Source organism: Emys orbicularis, chromosome 1, assembly GCF_028017835.1.
Source record: "Emys orbicularis isolate rEmyOrb1 chromosome 1, rEmyOrb1.hap1, whole genome shotgun sequence".
Taxonomy (NCBI): Eukaryota; Metazoa; Chordata; order Testudines; family Emydidae; genus Emys; species Emys orbicularis.
Window position 1 is genome coordinate 372,890,122 of NC_088683.1, and position 10,998 is coordinate 372,901,119.

A 10,998-nucleotide genomic window follows, 5' to 3' on the forward strand; every position below is an offset into this window, starting at 1 on the left:
TAACAAGTCCCAATAGGAGGTTGGGTATACTAGAAAATGTTTTAACGTAAGCAGTCTTTTAAGAAGGCTCCCAGAGAGGAGAGCAAGAAATTGGCATTTGTAAAAGATGTTACCCCTTTTGAACAAATCTTGCAAAAATTCGGACACAGCCCTTGGTCTGATCAAGTGTTAGCTGATGGCCATACAATTTCAGACCTAGAAGACAATATATAAACCCTCAACTCCAATAAAAAAAGAAGCAGCTGCGGTTTGGCTTCTATGGAAAACCTCTAAGGAGGTATTCCTTCCATTGGCTGAATGTAAAAATGAAAACAGGAAACTGCACCAAGATTTACAAGCCTCTGCTGCAGAAGCAGAGAAATGGAAACGTACGGCCATTAGTACCCAAACCCAGTTAGATGCCCTTAAGGATGGGTACTGAGAGTTAAAACAGCACTCTCAAATTTTACAGGAGCATACAAAAGAAAAGGAGAAAATTGAAAAAGAAAATCAGGTATTACAGGGAATGGTCAAAAAGTTCACTTTAGAACAGGGGAGAGCCCCCTGCTGACCATAACCAGTGTCAATCCCTCATTAAACAACTGGAACAAAAATTGGGATTTGCAAATAGACAAATTGCAGCAGTAACATCAGGAGAAGGGACATTCGAGACCCCAGAAGGGACAGACTTTTGGGATCCCTCTGGAGATTGGGAAGGGGACATTTGGGTAGATTCCTCCTCCCAGGGCCAAAATGCCATTGCAACAGTAACAGAGAACAGTCACAACCACGAGAGAGGGCGGTGGGAGTGAAACAGTAATAACAGTGCCTGCTTCTGCCTCAGATCTCCAGGCCATGGCAAAATGGCTGGGGATTTTAAAACCAGAAATTTTTTCTAGATGGAGTGTTAATGCCCTTTTACTGGGAGAAAGGGAGGATTTAAACTCACTAGCAATGCGCTGCTTAATGAGCATTTGTGCAGCCCCAGCTATGTGGGGATTTATAGACAGGTTTAGGATTGATGAGGATTACCAGCTAATGGTTGTCCTGACAAAAATTGCAGAACTAATGGGCAGGTGACATTTCCTGGCCCAAGCCATTGCGATCTCACAGGAAACTGATGAGGACCCTGAAATTTTTCTAACTCGATGGGGTCTCATGCAGATGATGGCTGGCTTGGTTGCACGTGGTAGTGCCACCGAACTAGACTGGTGCCATTTAGTGTAGACTCTTTAAGAGAATGCGCTGCCTCCTTACAACCATTGTATGTGATAAGACTGGGAATGTGGCAATCCGGCCAGCCTGCCACATTACGAGAACTAAGAGACCTGGTCCGGCAAATAGTTACATATTCCGGTCCGTCACCTCCCATAAGAAAGGGAAGAGTGGCATACGTTGCAGCATTAGAGCCAGCAGTTACTTATTCTAATGAAAGTGGCAATAAGGGCATAACTGGGGCAGGGGGAGGACACACTAGAGGTAGATCTTGGGGTAGAGGATATCATGGAAGAAGACAAAGGGATAACTTGTACCCAGACCTCCAGAAATTTAAAACAGACACCTCCACTCCAGGCAAGGAAGAGTTAACTGAAAGAGACTCTCGCCGCATAGCCTGGAAGGTGTTAATGCAACATGGGGCGGATAGAGACAAGTGGGATGGGGCACCCACATGGGACTTATTGGCAGAAGCTTTTGAACTTCAGACACTTTCTAAGGAGGAGAGAGTAGCGAGCGTAATCACCCCGACAGCTCCTCTCCCTCACCCTACTCCTCCGGTATTTTCAGACCCCCTCCCATTCCCAGGGGATTCGGCACAGGGAGACCCTCTGGATATTGAACCTCCTCCCTATGTAGGAGCACCACGCTGGAGGTTCATTGGTGAAATCGCTTGGGACCCGGAGGGTCGACCATGTATTTATATCCAGCCGGGCACATGTGCTCCTAGCTTGGCTCTAATTGACACAGGCGCTGCAGTCCCACTAATCCGAATTCAGCCACAAGCCGGCACTAAACTCAAACAGGTCACACTGCAGCCCTGTCAAGGGAAGCCCAGGACAGGCTGGGAAGGGGCACAAGAGCCTTTCTCCGGGCACGGAGAGCTGATTCAGACCCCTGACGTGATTCTAGGCACAGACTGGTTATTTAGAAATTGCATAATGATTGACTTACCACGGGGCACTTTATGGAAACTGGACATACCCCCTCCCCCTAAGGGAAAAGAGGAACAGAGGATCCCTCTAACCAAAGGGGGACCGGACCAATAGCTGCCCCCACAATCATTCAGCAAGCTGAGCTATGGCGCTCAAAATTCCGCACTGTCTGGACTCAAAAGAAAACTGACTGTGGGAAAATACAGGCGTGTGTACAAATTGTTGGGGATTTGGTACCCCCTCAAAAACAATGCCCCTGTCCTAAGAAGGCTGAAACACAGTTACCACAAATAATCTGGGACTTAGAACAACAGGGGGTCATTTGAAAAATGAACTCCCCTTTTAACTCTCCCGTATGGCCAGTTCTCAAGGCAGATGGTAAAGCTTGGCGTTTAACTATTGACTACAGGTGTGTTAGCAAAGGCACAATCCCTATGGCCCCTATAGTAGCTGATATGATGCAAGTAATTCAAAAGGTGCAGGCTACTTCAAAATGCTTCTCAGTCATTGATTTGGCTAATTGTTTCTTTGCCATCCCATTGCACCCAGACTCACAGGATAGATTTGCCTTCACGGGCATTCCAGCGTTTACCCCAAGGATTTCATACTAGCCCAGCTATAGCTCATGAACATGTTATGGAGATGCTAGACCGTCTTAGCCCACAAGACCGGTCCTTTGTTTTTTCCTATGTAGACGATGTTTTAATTTTTGGGGAAACTGAGGCACGGGTACAGCAGTTAACTGAAAATGTTTGGGCTCTGATTCAAGAGACTGGTTTTAAGGTTAGCTTAGAAAAAGCCCAGTTGGTCCAGTCTCAAGTGACTTATCTAGGCATTGTTCTAGGAAAGGAAGGGAGGCGGGTAGACCAAGGAACAGTAAGAGCCCTGCTAGAAATGCCGGCTCCTACTGATCAACATTCCCGACGGGGCCTGGTGGGAGGCTGTCATTTTCTAAGACCCCATGTTTACAAACATGCTGAGATCACATTGCCCTTCTGGAAACTGCTTAAAGGAAAGGTGACATGGGAATGGGGAGCAGAGCAAGAGGAGGCTCTAAGATGCTTAAACAAAAAGCTCTGACAGCTCCCGCCGTGCGATTCCCAGACGAGTCCCGGCCGTTCGTGATCAGACTAGCAGCAAACAACCTGGCATCAGCAGCTGTTCTACTGCAAAAGAATGAGGACGATAAAGTGGTGCCGGGAGCTCAGGAGTCTAGGAAGTTACAGGGACCAGAGCTAAATTCCGATCCCTGTGAAAGGGAATGTTTGGCAGCGGTATGGGCAGCACAATCCTTTGAACCCCTGACAGGCACAGCCCCCCAAACAATCCAAAGCACCCACACCCCTTTAAAGTACGTTCTGTCCGGGAAACTGGTTGGGGGCAAGGTCTCAAACACTCCAATGGCTCAGTGGACCCTCACATTGACGAACAGAGGAGTCACCACAGAGACCGTGTCTAGACCTGACATGCTGACCCACGCTCTAATTGAGAAAGGGAATAAACATGACTGCCCTAGAGCAAAGAATAGCCCTGATACAGGTGCCCCCCTTAGAGGAACTAGACACCGTCGGGATACAGGGACACGTGTGGGTCACAGGTGGGAGCTCAGTGATAACAAAAGGTATAAGGAAAATTAACTATGCAGCAATTAACTTAGAAGAGGAAATACTCCAGGGATATTTGGATCATGGGTCAGCCCAGCATGCCGAACTCCATGCCATATACCAGGTACTACAGCAATATAAGAACAACCCCAGACCCGTGTTTATCTATGCAGATAGCGAGTTCGGTGTCAAGGGAATACAATACTGGATGCCTGACTGGGGAAGGCAGCCGACGGGGAAAGTATTGCGTATGTAGAGGAATAGAAATGGATTCACCAGTGGGTAATACAACATCCTGGCTGTCTAAAGGTCAGGCATGTGAAGGCACATAACAGACAGGACCCCCTGGAGGCTTTTTGGAATAACGAAGTAGATGGTATAGCACGGCAGTATGATATAGCTGCAGTAGTAACTAGAAGCCAGGCGGGGAAGGTAATGGGGGATCCGCAGTCAATTGATGAACTTATTAATGATAATAACTGTCCAGACGCCCCAAACAGAACCCCAGGAAAGATAGAAAAGCAGGAACTGGTTAATGTTGCACATCAACTCACGCATGAGGGAGTGGAAGGGACATTAAGGAGACTAGGCTAGGTCTACACTGCAGCGGGGGTCCGACCTAAGATACGCAACTTCAGCTACGTGAATACCGTAGCTGAAGTTGCATATTTTAGGTCGGCTTACCTAGCGGTGAGGACGCGGGAAAGTCGACCGCTGCCGCGCTGCCGCCGACTCCGCTGCCGCCTCCTGCCGAGGTGGATTTCCGGAGTCGACGGCAGAGCTATCAGGGATCGATTTTACCGCGTCTTCACTAGACGCGGTAAGTCGATCCCCGAAAAACCGATTGCTACCTGCCGGATCGGCGGGTAGTGAAGACAAAGCCTAAGAGACGTAGCACAGTGGAAAGGCATGGAAGATGATGTTAAAACTTGGGTTCAAAATTGCATTCGGTGTGCTCAGGATAAAGCCCGGCCACCACATTACCAACTGTAGCGGGGTGGTTCCCCGCTCCTGCCCTGCGGGGCTTGAAACAGCCCAGGGGAGGGCTGTGGCCGGGGCAAGGAGCCTGGGCTGATTGGGGAAAGTAGGCCCAGCTGGCCCCTAGAAGAGGCTGGGAGCCAGGGCCCAGTCAGGCTCCCTCTGCTTGTAGAGGGAGAAGGGCCTGGCTGCAAGGAGCTAAGCAAGACACCTAGATTGGGAGCAGGGCTGGGGAAGGGCCAGGGGAGCTGGGAGCTCCGGCCTGGAAAGCCCCAGGCTGCAGGCCTGACTATAGGCCGAATAGGTGCAGGGTTGCAACGGGGCAGCCCATGGGTAGGCAGAGGCAGCAGGTCCGAACCCCTTTGCCTGTGATGAGTGGCTGATACTGCAGTCTGCCCCAGGGAACGGGGGCTAGATGGAGACTGGGCAGTAGCCAAGACTGAGGTGAAGTGGGGATAGTGGGTGGGGGTTCCCCTGGGAGGGGGAGACCCAGAACTGTGGGGGTATGGCCAGGGGGCAGCACCCAGTTAAAGGGGCACTGGGGTCCTGGGAGGGACACGGGGGCCAGCAGTGGCGGCGAGACACTGGCCTGAAGAGGGCGCTCCAGAGGCTGGATGCTAATTCCCGAGGAAAACCAGCAGGAGGCGCCGCCGGGTGAGTCTGCGCACGCTTACACCAACCCCTTATGCACCAGAGACGAGTAGGTCCCTGGCATAGAATACAAATTGATTACATAGACAAGTTGCTACGGAGCCAACAGGGATTCTGGTATTTACTGGTAATCATAGATGCCTTCTCTGGTTGGGTCGAGGCATCCCCCACTAGAAGAAACACCACCACAGAAGCCACAAAAATTTATTTACTGAGGTGGCCTGTCGCTATGGAACTCCCAGGATAATTGATTCAGACAATGGAGGGGCATTTGTAGGAGAAATGTTTACCAGCTTGCTACAAGCCTTAGGCATTAAACAAAAAATTCACATCCCCTATCGCCCTCAATCGTCAGGGCAAGTAGAGCGCATGAATCGCACTATTAAAGGAGCCCTAAGGAAAGTTGTAAGTGATACTGGGAAAAATTGGCCCGATAAGCTGCCTTTAATTCTGGTGGCTATCCGTAGTAGCAACCGCCTGAAAACAAAAATACAGCCGTTTCCAATTTTCTTTGGCCAGCCAATGAGGCTGATTGAGCCTATACAGATGGATTTAGGATCAGAGGAAACCGCTGCGGTAACACAGCAGCATGATTATTTTCAGTGGCTCAAACAATTACAAGGGGACAAATTGACCTTGCAATACCGGATTAATGAGGCCATTGATAAAATGAATAACAAGCTCCATAAGCAGAAAGCTGGTAACTCCCAGCTCTGGGAGCCCGGGGATCTGCTCATGTATTTAAAATTGGGTAGAAGGGAGCATAATTTGGAATCTAAATGGATAGGTCCATATTCCATTGTGGACCGGCTTAGCCCTTTGGTGTACCGAATAGATAAAGATGGGAAGTTAAAATGGGCTCATGTCTCGCAACTCAAATTGTTTTCCTAAGCTACGGTGCCAACGTTACTAACAAAAACCGGCAGATGGCGCCCACGGCATGGAGCATTTGGATTCCAGTAACTTTGGTGGAGATTCACGTGCTGGAGACAGAACAACAACCGGACTCACAATGGGGAATTCAGTGGTATAATTGGACCAGTTGGGGGACACTGCAGGAAATACCAGTGGCCAACAACACACTGCAGGGAATCTTCATACTCGTATCAGTCCAAGTCTAGGTAAACAGTATTCCTGCTGATTGTGGATGCATCTCTGCCGTGTCAGCTCCAGCAGACTCTAGGTGGGGCTCCAACCCCCCCTGCAAACCTGGTCAGCCTGGAACCCTAACCAGACCCCCTTTTAAACCCGAGCCAACAGAAACTAGAACAACCACGATCTGGGTAAATGAGACGATCTCTGTTGGAAATGGAACCTTTTTAATTATGAATGGCCCAGATCCCGAAACTGTAAAATTCCCCCACTTACTCTGGAGACAACCCTGTATTCAGGTGCAAGTGCCCCCATTTTTATACACTACATGTCGTAATGAGCTGGGATAAGAACAACCTGGCTGGGGTTAAGCCCGAGTGTGCCCCACACAGTTCCCCCATATTCGACACATGGTACCGGGCATTGCTGCGAGAACAATTCCTGGGAGAAGGGCTCGAAGCGTAGCCGACGCCATACTGGGGGGATAGGAACAGGGACCGGGGTCCTGAACTCCATAGACCTCGAAGCACTAAGAAATGAAGTCAGTGCCACCACTACTCACTAACTGAGGGGCAGGAACATCAAATGGCTCAGCTAGTCCAAACAGATATGGACACTGTCGATTTACAGGGGCATACATGGCAGCATATCAATCCTACTTTCTGGGCAGAATATGCTACCATGAGAGACATCACAGATCAAACTAATCTATTTACGCCCTATATTGCTGGGTGGTACAAACCATTACATTCTTACCTTAATGTACAGCAACTGAGTGGGAGTATTTCTGTCCAAGTGCTAAGAGCCCGGGATGTACAGAAAACTATGGCTATTTGGCCATTTTCAGCACTGCCAGTAATCCAAGGACAGCATATTTGGGTTCCCCGGCTAGCTGGAAAATACATGAATGTTAAAGGGGATATGGTAGACCACAGAGGGTGTGAGGAGTGGTCCCCACAACAGTGGGTGTGCCCCACACTCCGTCTTGCAGGAACCATGCTCCCTCCAAAACAGGGAACTAGCTATATGTTTCTGGGATGAAATGGATAATTCTACCACCAAGGTATATTTTAATGGAAAGAATTGTGTCTGTGTTGTGGGTAAGTACAACACTCCCAGGGGATCCTGCCTATCAGTTCCCTGAGGAGTCAAAATCTGCTTTTCTGAAGTCCAGGGTCCGTATTCTGCTGCTCTCCTTTCTTCCTTGTGTCAGGATCCTGAACGCGACCATCTCATGGTCACTGCCTCCCAGGTTCCCATCCACTTTTGCTTCCCCTACTAATTCTTCCTGGTTTGTGAGCAGCAGGTCAAGAAGAGCTCTGCCCCTAGTTGGTTCCTCCAGCACTTGCACCAGGAAATTGTCCCCTACACTTTCCAAAAACTTCCTGGATTGTCTGTGCACCGCTGTATTGCTCTCCCAGCAGATATCAGGGTGATTGAAGTCTCCCATGAGAACCAGAGCCTGCGATCTAGTAACTTCTGCTAGTTGCAGGAAGAAAGCCTCGTCCACCTCATCCCCCTGGTCTGGTGGTCTATAGCAGACTCTCACCAGGACATCACCCTTCTTGCTCACACTTCTAAACTTTATCCAGAGACTCTCAGGTTTTTCTGCAGTTTCATACTGGAGCTCTGAGCAGTCATACTCCTCTCTTACATACAATGCAACTCCCCCACCTTTTCTGCCCTGCCTGTCCTTCCTGGACAGTTTATATCCATCCATGATAGTACTCCAGTCATGTGAGTTATCCCACCAAGTCTCTGTTATTCCAATCGCATCATAGTTCCCTGACTGCGCCAGGACTTCCAGTTCTCCCTGCTTGTTTCCCTAGAGGGAAAAGGTATCGCATCCCAGTGCCCAGCCCTGGGGCTGGATCGGAGCCGGCGCCCCCTAGAGGGAAGAGACCCTGTGTCCCAGTGGCCGGACCTGGGTCTGGATGGGAGCAGGCACCCCCTATAGGGAAAAGACCCTGTGTCCCAGTGGCCACTCCTGGGGCTGGATCGGAAACAGCGCCCTCTAGAGGAGAAAGACCCCATGGCCCAGTTGACGTCCCTGGGGCTGGAGTGGATCTGGCAACCCCTAGAGGGGAAAGGCCCCATTTCCCAGTGGCCGCACTCATATGGAGAAAGGCCCCATGTCCCCCTGGCCAGCCCTAGGGCTGGATCGGAGCCAGCGTACCCAAGAGGGGAAAAGATCCATCTCTCAGTGGCTGGCACTGGGACTGAATGAGAGCCAGTGCCCCCTAGATGAGAAAAACCCCGTGTCCCCATGGCCAGCCCTGGGGCCGGATGGGGGCCATCACCCCCTAGACCAGAAAGGCCCCGTTTCCTAGTGGCCACACTCATGTGGGGAAAGGCCCCCTGTCCCCCTGGCCAGCCCTAGGGTTGGATCGGAGCCAGAACCCATAGAGGGGACAAAGACCCCGTGTCCAAGTGGCCAGAACTGTGACTGGATCCGAGCAACTGCTTCCCAGATGTTAAAGTCCATGTGTCCCAGTGGCGGGCGGGCCCTGGGGCTGGATGGGAGCCGGCGCCTCCTACAGGGGAAAGGTCCCACATGCCAATGGCCGGCCATTGTGCGTGATGGGAGACGGCGCCTGTTAGAGGGGAAAGGCCCCGTGTCCCAGTGGCCGGACTTGGGTCTGGATGGGAGCAGGCGCCCCCTAGAGGGGAAAGGTCCTGTGTTCCAGTGGCCACTCCTGGGGCTGGATCGGAGACAGCGCCCTCTAGAGGAGAAAGGCCCTATGTCCCAGTCGATGTCCCTGGGGCTGGAGTGGATCAGGCAACCCCTAGAAGGGAAAGGCCCCGTGTCCCATTGGCCAGCCCTGCGGCTGGATGGGAGCCGGTGCCCCCTAGAGGGGAAAGGCCCCATGTCCCAGTGTCCAGCCCTGGGGTTGGATCGGAGCCAGGACCCATGGAGTGGACAAAGACCCCTGTGCAAGTGGCCGGAACTGTGACTGGATCCGAGTGACTGCTCCCTATATGTTAAAGTCCGCGTGTCCCAGTGGCGGGCGGGCCCTGGGGCTGGATGGGAACCAGCGCCTCCTACAGGGTAAAGACCCGATATCGACATGACCAGCTCTGTGGTCGGATGGGAGCTGGTGCCCCCTAGAGGGGAAAGGCCCCACATCCCAATGGCCGGCCGTAGTGCGCGATGGGAGACGGCGCCTGTTAGAGGGGAAAGGCCCTGTGTTCCAGTGGCCGGACCCAGGTGGGGAAAGGCCCCATGTCCCAGTGGCCAGCCCTGGGGCTGGATCATAGCCAGCACCCCCTGGACCAGAAAGGCCCCGTTTCCCAGTGGCCACACTCATTTGGAGAAAGGTCCCGTGTCCCCCTGGCAAACCCTAGGGCTGGATCAGAGCCAGTGCCCCCTAGAGGGGAAAGACACCGTATCCAAGTGGCCAGCTCTGGGGCCGGATGGGAGCTGGCGCCCCCTAGAGGGGAAAGGCCCCACATCCCAATGGCCGGCCGTAGTGCGCGATGGGAGACGGCGCCTGTTAGAGGGGAAAGGCCCTGTGTTCCAGTGGCCGGACCCAGGTGGGGAAAGGCCCCATGTCCCAGTGGCCAGCCCTGGGGCTGGATCATAGCCAGCACCCCCTGGACCAGAAAGGCCCCGTTTCCCAGTGGCCACACTCATTTGGAGAAAGGTCCCGTGTCCCCCTGGCAAACCCTAGGGCTGGATCAGAGCCAGTGCCCCCTAGAGGGGAAAGACACCGTATCCAAGTGGCCAGCTCTGGGGCCGGATGGGAGCTGGCGCCCCCTAGAGGGGAAAGGCCCCACATCCCAATGGCCAGCCGTAGTGCGCGATGGGAGATGGCGCCTGTTAGAGGGGAAAGGCCCTGGGGATGGATCAGAGCTTGGGCCCCCTAGGGGGGAAAGATCCCATTCCCCAGTGGCCAGCCCTGGGGGCCATATGGGAGCCGGTGCCCCCTACAGGAGAAAGGACCTGTGTCCCAATGGCGAACCCTGGGGCTGGATCGGATCCGGCACCCCCTTGAGGGAAAGACCCCATGTCCCAGTGGCCAGCCCTAGGGCTGGATTGGAGCCGGCGCCGCCTAGAGCAGAAAGGCCCCATGTACCAGTACACATCCGTGGGGCTGGATAGGAGATGGCTCCCCCAGAGGAGAAAGGCTCCGTGTCCCAGTGCCCGGTACAGGAACTGAATCGGAGCCAGCGCCCCCTTGAGGAGAAAGGCCCCATGTCCCAGTGGCCGGCCCTGGGGTTGGATGGGAACCCGGCACCCCTGGAGGGGAAAGACCCCGTATCCAAGTGGCCAGCTCTGGGGCCGGATGGGAGCTGGCGCCTCCTAGAGGGGAAAGGCCCCACGTCCCAATGGCCAGCCGTCGTGCACAATGGGAGACGGCATCTGTTAGAGGGGAAAGGCCCTGGGGATGGATCGGAGCTGGGGCCCCCTAGGGGGGAAAGATCCCATTCCACAGTGGCCAGCCCTGGGGGCCACATGGGAACCGGTGCCCCCTACAGGAGAAAGACCCCGTATTGAAGTGACCAGCTCTGGGGTCGGGTGGGAGCTAGCGCCCCCTACAGGG